The sequence below is a fragment of the Panthera onca genome, chromosome B2 (genome assembly GCF_046562875.1).
Source record: "Panthera onca isolate mPanOnc1 chromosome B2, mPanOnc1 haplotype 2, whole genome shotgun sequence".
In the NCBI taxonomy this organism is placed as follows: domain Eukaryota; kingdom Metazoa; phylum Chordata; class Mammalia; order Carnivora; family Felidae; genus Panthera; species Panthera onca.
The window spans coordinates 77,178,951-77,197,233 of NC_138343.1; the positions used below are offsets into that span (position 1 = coordinate 77,178,951).

Genomic DNA, 18,283 nt, shown 5'->3' on the forward strand with positions numbered 1-18,283 from the left:
ATAGATAAGTTCTTTGACACCTGTTATATAGCTACAGATCTGTCTACCCCCAAACTGCTTTGTCTTTTCATGACTCATTTCAAATTGGCCATCAGGGCTAACCATCAGCTTGTATTGCTTCTTTTTTTTATGTTTATTTATTTGAGAGAGAGAGAGAGAGAGAGAGAGTACCAAGCAAGCTCCATGCTGTCAGCACAGAGCCCAGTGCAGGGCTTGATCCCATGAACCATGGGATCATGACTTGAACTGAAATCAAAAGACTCAGACACTTAACTGACTGAGCCACCCACGCATCCCTTGTATTGTTTCTAACCCTTCCCGGAATCACTTCTCTTTCCCTAACTATTAGTCCCCAGGGATTAAGTCTCCTGTCCTGTTATTGATGTATTGACATGTTGAATGAAATATACTTTCCTTTGAGAAAATGCCTACCCTCGCCTTTCTGTCAAAGTTGGAGGCAGGGACTGGTGAATTAAGGAAAAGAACTGAAACATACATGTTGTTTGACAGCTCAAGATGTTGATTTAACACAATAAATGCTTATCATCTTGTATGCTTTTTATCAAGATATCCTCATTCATCTACATAATCTTTTGATTTTAGAGTGAGAAAGAAACTTATAGAATATGACAGTGGATCATAGATTGATGGTTAGAATTCTTTTAAAACAGAGTATTCATTTTCTTTGAGTTGGGCAGAGACTGAAGAGAAAGCACCATATCTCACAGTGGAGGAGGAAGGAAAGTGGCAGGCAGTGACGCTCACAAGAAGTTTGTGTGTATTTAGGGGAAGGATGAAATCATAATGGGGGAGAGTCTTATGCCACTGATATCAAGCTTTTGCTCCTTAGTGCAGAGATTTCACATCTGTGCTGCTATATATCTTTTAAGTCTAAGCAAAGAACTCCTCTAGAAGGTTGGCTAAATCAAGATAATGAGCCTAGGAAGGGACATCTATGAAGGTAGCACACAGGGAGATTTTTCAGGTGCACCTGGAAGCATACTGCATTAATTGCCACTCACTTTGCTTACACTCGGGGTAACTGAGGGCAAGGAGCTGGCCTGGCCACTACAGGGGCAAGACCTTGGAACATCAAGACAGGAGGAATTCAAGAAGGAGGTGGTAGTGGTCAGTAGTTTCAGATACATAGAGGTAAACACTTATGAAGAGTGTTTACTTCAAACACTTATGAAGATGAAACTATTTACATGACTGGAGACAGAGACTGGGATCTCTGGGACTCCAAAATTATAACAAAAAGTGTCAAAGAAAGTGATGAAAAATTTCATGAGGCTCCCAGTGTTGGGAGGCCAGAACTTGTATCCCAGGAGTTTGTGTGGCTTGTGCTGCATTCTACGTGGGTCTCAAAGAGGCCAAGATTTGGTGCTGGGGAAGTTAAGAAGCTCCATGGGAAAAGCAGTGTGATACCTAAAACATCAGATTTGCATGTTTGATCAAGGCTCACACAAAATAGTGTACAATGGGATTGGGGGCTGGGGATATGCATTTCCTTAAGACCTAATCTCTTTTTTATTGATTACATCAAGTTGTAAAATTAAAATTGGCACCACACTTTGTCAGACCCAAAGTTGCTTAATGTTTATATACTAGAGGGCAGTTGTACTTCTTTCAGGATCATTGAAGTCCTACTGGTGAGGAACAAGAATAGTAAAAAATAGACTAAAACATATTTTTGTGAAAAAAAAGAAGAGAACTCTAAATGCGGATATCTTGGCATTCAAGCTATTGTACCTTAGCCTAGTATCAAATATCTGGTAACACGTGGGAAATGGGCATTTCAAAGTATTCTGGTTCATTTCTAGTTTACTCTATTACATTTTAATATTAATATGTAGCTATTTTAATGCACTTTTTTTTCTTGATTCAGCTGGTTCATGGATAGGCCTCTTCTACAGAAGCAAGATCCCACACTAATGTAGGTGCAAATGATTGCCTGTAATATATGAATGGGCTTTATTATAAGTGTTATTGGCACTCAAAGGCTATCACTGGTAGATAGCCTTCCAGATGAGGCCTCCAACATCTATTTAATCCATTTTTTAGCTACTGAAAGAGACCTGGTAGGAGTGGAGATCACTTGGACATTAAGCCTGAGCTTCCTATAAGCCCCTAGAGCCCCTGGGCTGTATACCCCCAACAGCCTGGCCACCAAACCTGGGAGCTCTGACAGTGGGACGAGGAGGAAAGGACAGACTCAAACCCACAGGTAGGGAAAGGGGTGGGGAGAGATGGGCAGTCAAGCACTGTCACTCCATGATGAAGCCTTGAAGGCTGAAGACTGCCTGAAAATCGTCAGTTGTCAACTTACTGCTGGTGCAGACCCAATAAAGCAGATGCCTGGTTTGTTCAAAAATAGAAAGATGGATGGGTGGGTGATATTATAGAGTAAAGAAAGCAGTGAAGTAGTGTTTTTTTCTTCTTCTTCCCCTTGTTTTATCATATACCTGTCTCAATTTGACATTATTTTTAAACAGACTATCTACTCCTATGCTGGAAAGGGAGAGTGTTCAGATATGCAAATTGGAGCTATATTAAATGAATAGAAAGGAAGGCTGTGATCAAATGATAACATTTTCTCCCTACACATAGTTTCCATTTTTATCTATTCCCCAAGCTCCTCAAATTTTTAAGTTCGTATTTTTGTTCTTATTTGAAGAAAGGTAACTATTTTCCTGGATAGACTTGTTACCTTTAGAAAAGGACCCATTGCAAGACATTGGGAATTTGCTGCTTCTTTTCACTGAAGAAAAAATATTGTATAACTTCATAGAACTTAAGCTTAAATATATATTTTTAGGTAGATACCAAAAGGAATGTTTAAGTTTTCCTCCTTTACCTGTCAAAGTGCATTCTTATTAGGGGTCTGTAGGGTTAAATAACAAAGGAACAGGCAAGGGATACACAGGGCTTGGGAAAAGTTATTTTTTGTTGGAAAAACTACATTGGGTTAACTCCAACCTACACTTAAACTAGGGCAGCACACAGCTACAGAACTTACTGCAAAGTCTGTGTCCTCATGCCCCTGTTGTACATAACACTCCTTTTTTTTGTGGCTAACATACATCTTAACTTCTCAAGCTCCTTAGTTACAAAAACATTTGTATTTTATTTTTTTAAATTTTAAATGTTTACTTATTTATTTGAGAGAGAGAGAGAGCAAGCCAGGATGAGGCAGAGAGAAAGGGAGAGAGAAATCCCAAGCAGGCACCACTCTGTTAGCACAGAGCCTGATGTGGGGCTCGAACTCACAAACTGTGAGATAATGACCTGAGAAGAAACCAAGAGTTGACTGCTCGACCGACTGAGCCACCCAAGGTGACCCTATTTCTATTTTATTTCAGTAAGAAAACCTCCATTTGAGAACACGTGACACCCAGCTCAGAAGTGTTTCTTCCTTACTCTTATTGCTCTGATAAGTCCTCCAGAGGTAGAGCCCACAAATTAGTGGCAGCTGCCTGTTGAGAAGACACTCTGTCAAATTAAACAATTTAACATTCTGCAGTATGACATGAAATTCCTATTCTTAATAGTTGTCACAAAGTTGCATCACGAACTACAGACAGGTACATGGTTCAGTCGTGAGTTGTCAGAGTTACACTGGTTAGAGACCTTACTTGAGGGACCAGACCTAGTGAGGGTTTTGATGAGAGACACTTGTGGTTTTGATGGAATACCTGCATGGAGTTCCATATATGCAGAACTCAAGAGTGACTTCCCTGAAGATCCCTGTCTATGTTGGTGTTTGATCATCTCAACTCCAATAGAATCTCTTGAGGTTATCAGTGAGTATTCTTTTGGCCAGGGATCTATGTCACATAATGTTTTATAGTTCTCAGGAGATTTGGTAACCTGCAAAAGCCTTTCTTTGAAGAAATGTCCTTGCAATCACAATTCTGTTTAAATTCCTTGGCAGTAATTTTCTATCATATACTCTTTTGTAAATGCAGACCCCAATCTACTCAATCTACTTCCTTATTGGCCTAATATAAAAGAATTTCCAAATTAAATATTATAAAAGTTATCATCTTTAAGTCCTTGTTATATCACATTATCGCAATCGTAAAATTTATAGTATTATTTCAAATGTAATAAATAATTCATGACAATGAAAATAATCATTAATTACTACTTATTTCACAGCATCCCAAATTTCAAATGGTATTGCTATTGCTCAGGGGTAGGCTCAACATTATAGGGAGATGGGGAACAGAGGTGTCCTTAAGTGATCCTTCCCTGATCCAACATCTGGTTCATGGGCTGAGGATCTTGAGAAATAAATAAGAACTGGAGTTTGGGAAGAAAAGCAACACTCAGAGATTGAGACTGTGGAATGGGTCAGGCCAGATTTTTTGTTGTGTTGTTTGGCAACTACGGGTATCTGTATTGTGTTATGCTACCCATTTTTACAACTGTGGGATTGGTGAAATGGGATTTTTGTTTAATTAGTAAGATGGGCTTTTAACTCATGTGGCCACAACAAACGGGTTTAGGTTTTAAAGTATAGGCTGCTTCAGTGTGGCTTGGTATTACAAGAAAGGCAGGATGGGATTAGACCTTTTAAGCATTGGTTAGGCAAACAATATTTGCTCCATTGACAGTGTTTTCCAGCCAGGTCAGTAGTCAGGAATTTTGATGTCAAAGGATCTACGTTCTGTACATCTTACAGAGCAGCCGTGGTGTTTGAGATTGCAGTTTTACCTGCCAGGTCTATGTAGGCTGTCCTGCACTGGCTGCCTCCATTCCACTTACATTGTAGAGTAAGAGAGGACAAGAGAGGCTCTAGGCTACGTTTGAGTTTATGTGGTTTAACATAAGTGTGGGTTATTTGCTACCATATTACTTTAAATTGGCTCTGGATTTATCTTTTCTTTCTTTCTTTTTTTTTTTTTTAATATGGAAGCTTCATAGATTTGCAGGTCATCCTTGCACAGGGGCTGTGCTATTCCTCCCTGTATTGCTCCAATTTTCCAGTGTATGTGCTGCTGAAGCGAGCACTGGCTCTGGCTTTCTTAATGACAGAATCTCTATCTTTGACCTTAGTTTTCAGAGAGCTAAGCTCAGGGTTGAACCAAAGAAGTGTGGTAGATTTCACTAATGAAACAATACAAGGGTTTTTAAGCCCTTATTATGACAAAAACATGCCAAATTTTTCAATGGATATAAATGAATTAATAAAATTATTGCAGACCCAGAACCTAGGAAAATAATAAAAAAGGTGTTTTCCAGGAATTCCCTGATCAGATTTGCCCAGAAAATAAGTAAGGAACTGGAATAATCTGAAAATAATTCTTCAAATAGAGAAGTCCTATTCAGTCCAACAAAAGTTATGGAAAAAGTAAACATTTAAAAGGCTGATGAACAAAAAGAGAAAGAGCGAACCTTAAGTGGAGCACAGATATAAGAAGATAAGCAGGACAGGTATGAAGGGAAAAATGAGACTTTGAGGGCTTGAGGTCAGTCCTGACCATGTAAAGGGGAACATAAGATGTACCTACTGTTAAAGGTACTATTTGTAGAAGAGGGCTTGTAACTAGATCAGTTACTAGATCAATAAAGCTAAATAAACATCAAACAATATAACAGAGAAAGAGGAGCAACATTTCAAGCACAGACTAGAATGATTGCCTGAGGGAACCAGTCCCCAGGACACAGTGAGAAAGGCTTTTTTTTTTTTTTTAAGTTTTCATTTATATTCTAGTTAGTTACCTTACAGTGTAATGTTTTAGGTGTACAATATAGTGATTCAACACTTCCGTACATCGCCTTGTGCTCTTCATGACAAGTGCACTCCTTAAATCCCCATTACCTATTTAACCCATCTCCCCACCTCCCCTCTGGTAACCATCAGTTTGTTCTCTAAGTTTCAGCTGTAGAGTCTAAACCAGGAGTGGGTGAGAGGCCACCATTACTCTTTATTGCTGATTGTCCTCTCGTTTCCCAAGGTAGCATATTGCCTACATCCCAAATTCTGGTCACTACACCATCAAGAGGAGAGGATAAGGTCTATGTACATAAAAACTCTTCAAACAGAGACTCTTCAACCACTAGGAATGGTCAAGTAGACTTCTCAAGAAGATCTGAAAGATGAGAAATATTAAGTTCTAACAGTGATATGGTGGCATTCATAGAACACAATGGGTAAAAGCAGAAGAAATAATGATATAATTTATTTAACTAGTTGTTTAGTATTTTGTTGTTTAGAATTACTTTTATACACTCCATTTCCTTAGGGTCTCACAATGCCCTGTGATACAGGATTGATTCCTTTCAGAATTATCAGTGATGGAACTGAAGCTCAGCAGGTTGTTACCTGCTAAAGGGCATTCAACTAGTAATTGAGTTACAATCCAGATTTCTGAGTTATGCCATTTATTTCATTCCTCTGAACCGCACTATTCTTCCCAACCTTAAGATGTGTTGCTGAGCCTGAAGAATGAGCAGTGGTCACATAGGATCTGGGTAGTATAGTAGGATAAAAATATTTTGCACTAACAGTATGAAAGAGAGCAAGTGATTAAATTTGATACTTTGGTGTTTTAAGAAATCATTGAAGAATGACTCTATTTGGTTTGAGGGACTAACAGTGTTTTAAACCAAGATTTTAAACATATTTGAGCAGATTCAGAAAATTCTTGCACATTCCTCCTCCAGTCAGCCTGCACAGTTATTATTATGAATAATTTATATTTCTCTAGGGGATTTTGCTATTTATTGCTCTTAATTATTTGCTTTTCAAGTGCCACTATAGATTCCCTGGGAAAACCCTTGAGAGAAGGAAATTGTCATGCTGGGGGAAGCATCAGCCTCATGACTCGCTGGCACTAAAGCCACAGGTCTGTGGGTGACAGCAATTACCCTTCATTAGCCCAGCAGAGCTGGTGGAGCAAAGTTCTGCTAAATGGGCACTTGACATGGGCATTAGCTTTATCTTTTCTGAAGAAAAATTACTTTGGGGGAGAGTGTACAAAAATAGAAATGGAACATTGAAAAGAGAGAAGAATCACAAGCTGTTTTTATTCTTTGTACTAAATCAAATAATGTTTTATTAAATAGCCTTAGAACAATGTGGGTACAGAAAGGATAAGTTGGGGGATGCTGATATCTGGGTTCTGTTACAAAGGTGCCATTAGCCCACTAGGATTTTTTATGCCATCGATTCTTAATTTGTAAAATGGTGTAGGAGGTGATTATGAGGAAGAATTGAGCCAACTATAGGAAGTCTTAGTTCAATACCAGGGAGGTGAGACTGAACAAAAGACAGTCTAACTACAGGAAAAGAAATGCCCTGAAGAGATTTACTCAGGCAATCCTGGTTAAATCCCTAATCTCTCTAGTTATCCTTTTAGCATCCAGGGAAAACTGGTTAATACTTAAAGTTCTCTAGGATCATAGGAACTGAATGATTGTGAGTGACTCAGATCTGCTGCTACAGCTCTAGAGTGCCTCCTTATACGGCTGGGGGAATTGTGGAAGGGTGATTCTGAGATGCAAAGGAGTACCCATCTGGGTCATAGATGATACCCAGATGGCACACATTAATATCAATCGTCTGTGGCTTACAGACTTTTTGTCATTACCAGTTTCTGACCAGTTGTTAAATATTTTTAATTTTTAGCCTAGTCTGGGGGTGACCTTAGAGTTCAAGAGAGCTATTGACCATCTGTTTGAACTTATTAGCCTCTTAGAACCTGAGTTTTTAATGAGAAGGTTATGCTACAGGACCTCTACATTTTTTACTAATGCGTGCCTTCTCTGGTGTTCTGAACTATACCTCAGACTCTCATCTCCTGGGGTTCTGGTCAAAAAGTTAGTTCCCAAAACACAGTATATAGATATAGATACAGATAGATAGATAGATATAGATATAGATAGATATATAGATATAGATATAGGTATAGATACATTACACCACTAAATACCCATAAACCACTATTCTAATGAACCGGAAGAGTCAAGCTGATAGTTCTCAAGAGAGTAGGTAATTTGGATACAAAGACACCAACATGATTCTCTGCACAAATCCAAGAAAAGTATATATGCAGGTTGACCTTAAAATCAACAGAAGATCATGCTGATATGCTATATTGCTTTTATAAAAAGCACAACATTGTAGGCAGCAATAGAGCTCTAAAATTAATTTGAATCATTAATGAGATAAGAGTAAATAAAACATTATTTCTATTCATAAAACCAAGCCCCACTCTGTTGATTTGGGAAGGAGTAAAGAATCAGCAAGTGCATGCTTATTTTTTTTAATTTTTTTAACATTTATTTATTTTTGAGACAGAGAGAGACAGAGTGTGAATGGCAGAGGGTCAGAGAGAGAGGGAGACACAGAATCCACAACAGGCTCCAGGCTCTGAGTTGCCAGCACAGAGCCCAACGCGGGGCTCGAACTCATGGACCTCAAGATCATGACCTGAGCCTAAGTCAGACACCCAACTGACTGAGCCACCCAGGCGCCCCAGCAAGTGCATATTTAGATAAGTATGTTGGCAATAGAGGAGTGTGTATGTGTATATATATATACACACATTGATAAATGAAGTCCTATTTTTCCTTCATGTTATAAGTTGCAGTACTATGTTCCTTTTGAAAGCTAAAGATTGACGAGTGTGTGTGTGTGTGTGTGTGTGTGTGTGTGTGTGTGTGTACATTTTGAACAAGTAGAGGAACCTGCCTGGAAAAGCTAGGTCACTGGTCACATAGGTTCATGACTCATGGAAGGACACTGCCCTCCAGAGGCTGGCCTCACTCTCCTTCCTCCAGATTCTACTTGGTCTGCACAGGCGCCGATGCTGGCACCTTAGTGAAGTCTGTACAAAGCAGGTGTAGCATCACTGTGATATTCAGGGTAGTGCTTCCAACCTGTTCCTCTGGGGTGCAAACTGAACTGCTATTTGTCACTCCCATGAACAAGTATGTAATACTTGGGTTAGAAATAAAATGATAATTGTCCTTGTTAAAACTCTAGAGTCAGATATGGGGGGATGAGCCCTAAAGTGAATAAAAAAACAGCTAAGACCCTTGCTTATCTCAGGATACTTCGGCACAAATGAATTGTCCCTGATAATATGGAGCTTCACCTCTGAAGAGATGCTGTGATGGTTGATTTTATGTGTCAATTTGACTATGTCGCAGGGTGCGAGGATATTTGTTTAAACATTATTTCTGGGTGTGTCTCCGAGGGGTTTTCCTGGTAAGATTAGCATTTGAATTGGTAGACTGAGCAAAGCAAATTGCCCTCTCACACTGAATCATCTAATCCAGTGAGGGCCTAAATAGAACATAAAGGTAAAGGAAGTCAGAATTCACTCTCTCTGCCTGAGCTAAGACATTGACCTTCTCCTGTTTTCCTGTTCAGGCTTTACTATGAGTTCTACTGGTTCTCATGTCTTTGGACTTGGACTGAAACTATAACCCTGGATTTTTTGGGTCATCAGCTTTCAGACAGCAGATTGTAGGACTTCTCAGCCTCCACAATTGCTTGAGCCAATTCCTTATAATAAATCTCTTTATACTAGGAATCTCTTTCTAATAAAGTCTTTTTCCATATATTGATTCTATATCTTTGGACGACCCTGGCTAGCACAGGTGTACTATGCCTGTATTTCCAAAGTCACAACCAGGTGGGACAAGAGCCATTTGGTCAGTGGGAAGTAATGTTCCAGTAATGTCCATGGGTACCAATTGATACAGACCCAAAGATAGTAAGTCTGCTTCTCTACTGCTAGCATTTGGTGATTGTCTCACTTCCAGATTGAGTGTTGTGAACCAGGAGGTAGCACTTTCTTAGCTTTTCTGGCACTAGAGACAGCAGTTTGAAATTATGGGGAAGGATTGGCCTCTAATATTACATATGATTTTTGGCAGATCCTGACCTATTCTACTTTGTGTATATTAGGGGCAACAAACACTTTTTAATCCAGAAGCAATAAAGAAAAAACTTGTATAAAATTATGATAATAATAGACTGTCTGAATCCAGAAGTCAAAAGTGTCTGCAATCTTGGGTGGGAGGAGCTAGAAGTCTGTTTCTTGGGTGGGATGGTGAAGTAGGTCTTCAGGAAAGACAGCAAAAGCTGGATCAGGACTAGGGATTGGCTGAGCACCCACCACGCCCCCTACACAGACCACAGTTCTCCAAGGAAGAATGAAAACCACTCATTTATGCACCTCATATTTATTAAGTGCCTATCTTGTGCCAGACACTATTCTGGGCACTAGCTGTGATCAGAGCACGTTAAAATCTTGCTTTCTTTCATTTATATTCCAGTGGTGCTCAATCAATATCTAAGAAATAGCTACTGAGAGACAGTATAGTGTATTGGAACAGGAATGGGCTTTGGAATCAGGCAAACCATTTAGATCCTGGGTATTGCTGGGATAGTTAAACAAATAAACAAAACAAAAAAAACTTCTTTCAATCTCAATGTCCTAATGAGTAAAATGGGGACAATAATACTGTTCTGCATGATTCTTGTTAAGAATTGGCAATAGCGTATATAAAATCCTTGGCCCAGGTCTAGTATGTAGGTGAGACTCCACCCAAGGAATTTTTATTGCCATTGTTGGCAGATAGAATTGCTTAAAGACTGAGGGGAGGAAGAGTTAGTATTTATCTTTTCCCCAACTCCCATTTGCATTGCCCTATTTATTATTCCTTTTTCTTAGAGTATTTGGAAACCAGTTTTGCTGCCCTCAGTTTTGCTGCCCTTCTAGCTATTGAATGGGAAATGGGAAGCATTGAAGAGACATAAGACAAGAAGCATGATACAGATCATAAGATACAGAGCTAGTGAGTAGTGACTGTTAATGCATACTTGCCCAGAGGAGAAATGGCATCCCTTCAGTGTTACCCTCTTGCTGGTTTCCCTAGGTGAGTCTGTCAGAAAGTAGCACAACAGGTATGTTTCCAATACATTCTTCAGAGAGTACAAGTGTTGGAAGCTCCTATTTCTAGGACTCAGGTGGGAACTCAAGGAAGAAAAGATTACTCTTATACTTAACTTACTCTTATTATCATTACTGTTGTTTGTTTTTCTGTCTGTTAATAGACAGATGGTCCTAATTCTCACTTAGAAGATCCCAAGAGATGTGTAGAATGCCTCCATAGAAGTCAGGGAGAAAATAAATACACCTTGAAAAGAAGCTCAAATCTCATATTCTTAGAGATTTATCTTTTTTCTCTGTCTCTCCATCTGTCTGCATGTCTGTGTCTCTTTGGCCACCCTGTGAATACTTTCATATATATTAATTATGAATGACACTACCCATTGGAGCTATTTACCTTCTCTGTTTGGCATTAAGACAACCTGAGTTCTCCACCCCACCACCAGCACTAGGGAAACCTCCCTGGTACCGACAGTACCTTGCCTTTACTTGGCAGAATCATACTATTTTAATTACAGATGTTGTTTATGACATTCCTATAAGAGCAAAGAACCTTGTTTTTTCATGTGCTGGGTTTATTTATTCACTTGTTTTTTACCAGTAAAGAATCTCATTTGTCATTCTGGTTGCTTTTATTTTTTAATTTCTTAAAATAATGATGACCTGTGTTTAAATTATTAGAAAAATTTCTTCATCTGGAATGAGGAAATCATTGTTCAAATAAAATTTTTCAAAACAAATCTTTCCCCTGACAATTTGTTATACTCTCCTGTAAATCCCAAGGATAAACTTTCTTTCTGTGCATGGGGAAAAAAAAGATAGAAAAGATTTAATCTAAAGCATCAGTCTCAAAATTATGGGTGAACAGGGGGAGGCACCATTCCTGAGAGGCTATTGGGTAGGTAGTTAATTCCTACCCAACCAATCTCAGTTCACTGATTCATGATCTAATGCAAAATATGGGAAGGGAAGGGAGGCTACAGGAGGTTGAGAAGATTCATAAAAATTGATTTGTGTTGTGCTTGGAGGCAGGACTTCTGATTAGCATGTAAACAGTATGCTATTTCCTTACCTAATGGCCATACCTTTATTTGTACTATTCAATTACAAAAAGAAAATCAGTAGATGTGAAATAATCTTGGACCTGGCCTTTTGGAATTAAAAATATATAAATTGGGGAAGAGAGACTGAATTGAGGATCAATAGAAGCACCTGAGCCCACTCCATGAGGTTGACACAAATTCATGGGTTATTGTGGCGTCAGAAATAGGAGATGGTTCTTTGTACACTTGGGCAAATGGAAGCAAGGTAAAAGTAGCAGAACTGAAATGTGCAGACCATTCTCAGAAGCAATTAATCTACAGAGACTCTGGAGTTTGGATTTGTGAACTAGAATGCCCACAGGATCCAGGCAGGGATTATAAATGAATGAGACAGATAAAACTCTTGTAAACAGCAAAAGACATCAGGAAAGCTCCCATCAGGGAGCTCATGCCCCATGTGAAAAGATATTTGTGTTCAGTCTCTAGTGCTACCATGTGAAGTTAGGTTGCAACCATGCCACGAGGGCACACACAAAAATTGTGTCTTTCCACAATGTCAGGTTTATTCAATCGTAAAGCAAAGTTAACATAATTGTAAAGCAGTTTCAGGATTACAAACTCAATGACATTTCACTGCACATTTAATTTGGCTTCCTACACGTCACACAAAACAAAGCATAATACAAAGTCACACAACAAACGATACAACAAGGGGTAGGAAGTTAATGAACAAAAAATGAAGTCAGTCCATGAATGTCCAATAGAGATGAGGCCTTTGTCTGGTCTGGGTCAGTTCTTGGCACTTGCTCTTATTATGTTTAAGCAGTGGAGAATCTCTGTTATGTTCAGAGATCAATTGGGCAGAGCCTTCAGCAGCAGTTGCTGTTTTGGTGTGGTCAGACATGAGAAGGTCATTGTCTAGAAAGTCTGACAGTTTGCTGCAAATATCCTCCCTTTTTAAAGGAGCTTAATCAGTCTTGGGCCTTTGCAGACTGCCAGTTACCATTTCTGGGTGTAATAATTCTGTCTGGTTTTGGTAATATCTGATCTTACCTGCAACACTATTGCTTGCTTATGTCACTGCCTGACATTAGTCACTGCTTGACATGAGTGACTCCATCTTACTCTCTACAGGTTATGAGCCCTGTAGTGCAAGATCCTGCAAGATTTTAAAGAATTTATTTAAAGAGGATTTCATGTGCAGTCTCTCATTTCTAAATGCTGTCAACTAATTTAAATTTAAAAAAGTTTTGTAGGTTAGACAATATTTCTATGACTTGAATTTAGGCCATAGGCCACTCTGCTGTCTGATCAGGAATGATGGAGGTTTATTTGAGCAAGGGAAGTAACAATTATTCTTTTATTCTTCCATTTAACATCTATCTGTTGGGTGCTTGCTATATTCTAGATTCTGTGTCATAGTACAAGCCTTCATAAAACTTTCATCCTAGTGAGGAGACAGAGGATGAATGAAAAAAGAAATCAGGGACATAATTCAGGTAGTGATAAGTTTTATGGAGAATATAAATCAGGCTAAGGGGACAGAGGAGGGTGGAGGGTGCTATCTTAAATATCATTGGCAAAGATCTCTATGAGTAAGTTCTATCAGAACACAGACCTACATAAAGTAAGGGGGTACGTTGTGCAGTGTGTGTATATGGAGTGGGAGGTGGAAGGGGGAAGCCTCAGGCAGAATGCAAAGGCCCTGAGGGAAAAGTGTGCTTTAGTGTATTGTATTTGGAGGAAGAGGCCAGGAGTACTGTAGCAAAGTGACCAGCAGGACAGTCAGAATCAGAAGTAACAAGAAGTCATGTCACATGGGCCACATAGAACTTCTGTTAAATTCTGCCCTTCTTTCAAGTCCATTTGAAGTAGGGATATTTGAAACAATAGGGAAAATATTGATAGTTTTGAAGCTAGATGATGGGTACATGGGTTACCAGGGGGATTGTTGTATTTTCTACTTTTGTGTAAGTTGGGTAATTTTTTTTTTTAAATTTGAAAAAGTTCCAGCTCATGTTCTATATTTCCCTTTCTTGTTCTGGTTGTGTATCTGAACTTCCAAAATACCTTTTTTTTTTTAAATAACTCAACTAAAATGGTGCCTTGATTTTATAATTTATTCATTGTCCTTTGTGTGTCTTCTCAATTAATTTGTAAGTACCTGAAATCATGACCATGATTTATATTTCTTTTTTGTCTTAGCATTTGGCAAATTGCCAGACTCACAGAATTCACTCAATAAATATTAATTGATGGGTGAATTCATCCAATATTTGAGTGTCTACTTTATGCCCTGCTGTGTGATAGATGAGGGTGAGAGAAGATACTAAGATATTATTCTTGCACTCTAGGAACTTCCAATGTTCAGGCAGACCCCTATGATACAGGGCAGAATTTGTTAGGGTGGATGTAGAAAATGTAAAGGGGGACTCAAAGGGCTAGAATGCAGAGAAAATGTTGACTATTTCATATAAAACTGCTCTCTTCATCCTCACAGTCTTCACATGCTGGATACCAAGTGAAAGCAAAATGAAACAAAAAAATAAAAACTTGTATTCCGATATGGTGATCTTAATTTGATGTGATAAACTTTTAACAGTTCCTTTGGGCTATGCTCAATGTCTTTAAGAAAAAAAAACCCACTAGTTTCTTAGATATATTTTTTTCTTTTTCTCTCTCCATGATCAAAGCAAAAATTTCACTGGACAAAGTTTAACTGGTAAGGAAGATTTTATTTAAGGCTATTGCAATAGGGGTGAGAGATCAGAACTCAGTCTAAACTCAACCCTGCTGAAACAAAGAATGTGAGGATTTTTAAGTATCAGCATTAAAGGGAGAACAAAGGTCACCTGTGTTTGCCTCTTGGCTTTACCCAAAGGAAAAGTAAGCTTTCTCATGTCTTTGAGGCAGAAGGTAGTTTTATAACTGAAGTACCTGCGGAAGTTAGGCTCACAGGAACCAGGAGATAGGGGTGCTATCTTCCCCAGTGCTTACATTTCAAAATGATGGCTCCTAAATCCTTGAAAAAGACATTTCTATGTTGTAAAACCAGCAAGAAAAAGATTTACATATATCTCAAAAAGGCAGAAAAAGAATTTATGATAATAAATTTTCTTAAGTAAATGCTATAGGGAAAGGGAGGTCAGGGCTTAGAGCCCGGAAGAAGCCTGTCTAATGTTTAGTCAGGCTGAGGGCTATCTTGGTCACTACACTTTCCTCTCCAACATGGCATCTAGGGTTATGGGAAGGTATGTGGCTTGTGTAGTAACTTGGTGACTGGGAAGATGTGTTCCTTAGATCTTCAAGTTTTTCTGTCTCCATGGTAATATCTCTCATCTGCCTGACTGCTGATCATCCCACTGGCCCTTATGACTGAAGTGTACAACAGATGTGACTTATTTTCCAGTCTTTCTCTTGGCTTGATAAAAGTCTAGAGCAGTGTCTCTCAACCATGAGTGATCCTCCCATCCCCAACCAAGTAGGGAGGGTAGAGGTGAGGTGGGCACGGGCAGTATATAGGATAAGGTCTTCCATGAGTAAAAACATGAACTGGAACAGAATCCTTTGCTTTTAGGATCTTTTTCAATGTATCTAACATTCCTTCTTTTTCCTAAGCATACATCTGAAGAGGAGAATGGAACATCCATGCTGATTCTAACTCTACTCCTTTATTTCCTCTTTCTTGTCTCTCTTCCTCCTGTAATACTCTGGGACTGGCTGGACTGGGCTCTCTTTTGTCTCCCCTATTGATGTCTCATCTTTCCAGAGGGCAGAAGAGTTGGGGTTTAGCCTGTATAAGAGGAAGGGAGTAAGTCCTTAGAGGAGACAACTCAAGTTGTCTCAAGGCTTAGTTCTTGATGAGTCAGAGGAATTTGGAAAATCTTCTGTCTAGTCTTCTATTTAAGCTTACTGTTTTATCCTGGGACTTAAATCTCGAGCTGTGGCCTCAGAGGGTAGAAGGCTACAAGGCAATAGGATATAAAAAGAAAGTTAAATTGCATCAGTTTAATTGCAAATTTGATCTCCATTGCAAATGTCTACTTCTATTTTAGAAGGTGCTAGGAGAGTATTCTGGTGTGGGTGAACTGTGAGCTTAAAGAAGAGTACAGCAAGAGATAAGGAAGTTTGAATATAGACTGGGTAAAGAAGGAAAGCCAAGAGGGAAATAAATATTTAAGTAAATAAGATCAGATTTCAAATCTGAAAATATCACTTACTGGAGTGGAGAAGTGGGAGACTCCTCAGGAGACTTTAAAATTCTGACCTTGAGCAGGTCCAGGTGACATAATTTCTCAGAAATATCCTTCAGCTATTGGGTGAATTCTAGTTTTCATTCTGGAGAATCTATGTTATATTCCTAACATGGTAATATTTAATAAAACTGGGCAACCAAGACTAGCATCATCACCAGGCCAAGGAAATCCTGTTGGAACATCAGATGGCTTAACACTTCAAAAAGTCGCCCTAAGTTGTAAGTTCCCTCTCCTCTCCTTCTCTCTGTTAATCTCCCACTCACACCACACCCATACCTGTTCTCTTAATTACGCTCAGCCTATAGGTAACTAAGGTATATGCAAAACGTGTGTGTGTGTGTGTATGTGTGTATGAAACTATCTCAGCAACTTATTTTTGAGAAACTATGGAAATGTCTACACATCAGTATGTTGAATTTTCATGAAATAGTGTGATGAGAAGCCCCAGGATACAAATTTCCTTAAATAGCTTACAATCACCATGTGTCTCTACACACAGAGCCCATGTGGTTTTCCATCTGTACAAACAGCCCATAATTAAGTTATTCATACCACACTTCTCTTTGATATGCCTTTTAATGCACAGGGATCAATAAATGTTAACCAGTACTTGTATTTAAATGTCATCTCCTAAAGACAGGCAACACAGATAACCTTTTCCCAGAGTGAGTCTATTCTAAAGCACTCCTCACAGATGGCAAAACCTTCTCTTCATCCCAGTCACTTAACCAAATCTGCTCACATTTATTACCCTAAAAGTTATTTATTGCCCATTGAAAAAAGGAAACACGCAGAAACAATTCTATAAGGAAAAAAAAACACTTTGGAATACACAAAAAATCAAGTTGTTTTTTTTCCCTCAGCTGCCTTCTTCTCAAGAGTTTATCTCTTGGTCTTTGACTAGTGGTCTGTCGGTGGGACAGGTGGAGGTAGAGCCACATGTCCACATTGTGAGGTGAATGTGAATAGTGAGGGGGAGAAGAGAACTTTTTAGAAATTTTATACTTCATTCCCTTTTTTTTCTGATGGCTTTTCAAAAACTGGCCCTGAAAACTAATTTTCTCTCTCTCTCTCTCTTTTTTTCTTTTTTCTGTATTTTTAGACCAAGTAGGGTGAAGGACAATGAAGCAAAATAACAAAGGCACCAATCATGAAAATTAATATCTTCAACACCCTGCTTACCATTATTTGCCATTTGAAAACATCTGTCTACAGCATTTCTTTCCACTTATCATGGGCGTGTCTGATCAATGTTTTGCATGTAATGCAGACAATTTGATTATCTGAAAACCCACAAAATAGAATTTCTCCTTTTTATAATTGTTGTCCTAATATATGTCAGAGGTAGAATCCTGAAGTTGTGCATGTTCACAGTTTTGGGATTTTTCTCCTTACCTCCATCTCTCTTTCCTCACCCCTCTTGCTCCCTCTTCTTTTTCTCTATAGTTGAAATAAGGGCACTTTGGCATTAGGCTGAATTCATTTTAAGTCCCTACTTACACTAGCTGTTTATTCTCAAGTTAGTTAATTTTTTAAATGCCTCAGTTGGAAATGGGTATGATATTGCTTTACTTGCATGATTTCTTAAGATCGTAATTTATTTAGCAAATATATTTTTGCATACCACATATTGAGATGCTTATCGTCATGTTTTGACAAGGGTATCAAAACACTATCGAACAAATTGTTGAATTATTGGGCATTACAAATAGACTTTATCATGGCCAAAACCAGGGCAAGTTGCTACTTATGACTTGTGATCTAACTCTGTGATGCAATGGGGGCAGGTTTATCCCAGGACTGTTGACCATGTTAGTTATTGTTCATGGAAAGGGTGTAGCTTCAACCATGAGCACTCTAATCCTGTAACAGTCCAAACCAGTTGTCATCATGGCAAGAGATTTGGTTTAGAGAATGGACAATGGGTGACACAATGTACTTCTGTATATTATTTATTTAATACACAAATACACATGGCCTTTACTTCTATTCCTTGAGAGAGGACATATGTGGAAGACTTTCTTATCAAAAATCTGTGCTAAAAAATTAGTGGGATTGAGTTAAAAAGACT

General features: G+C 38.7%; 1 non-coding gene across 1 annotated transcript; it reads right to left on the reverse strand.

The window, feature by feature from the left end:
- Nucleotides 1-4,907: 4,907 nt before the first annotated feature.
- On the reverse strand, nt 4,908-5,016 carry LOC132668106 (U6 spliceosomal RNA). Its single transcript, XR_009605473.1, has one exon. It is a non-coding gene; the product is annotated as a U6 spliceosomal RNA (small nuclear RNA).
- Between the last annotated feature and the right edge of the window lie 13,267 nt (nt 5,017-18,283).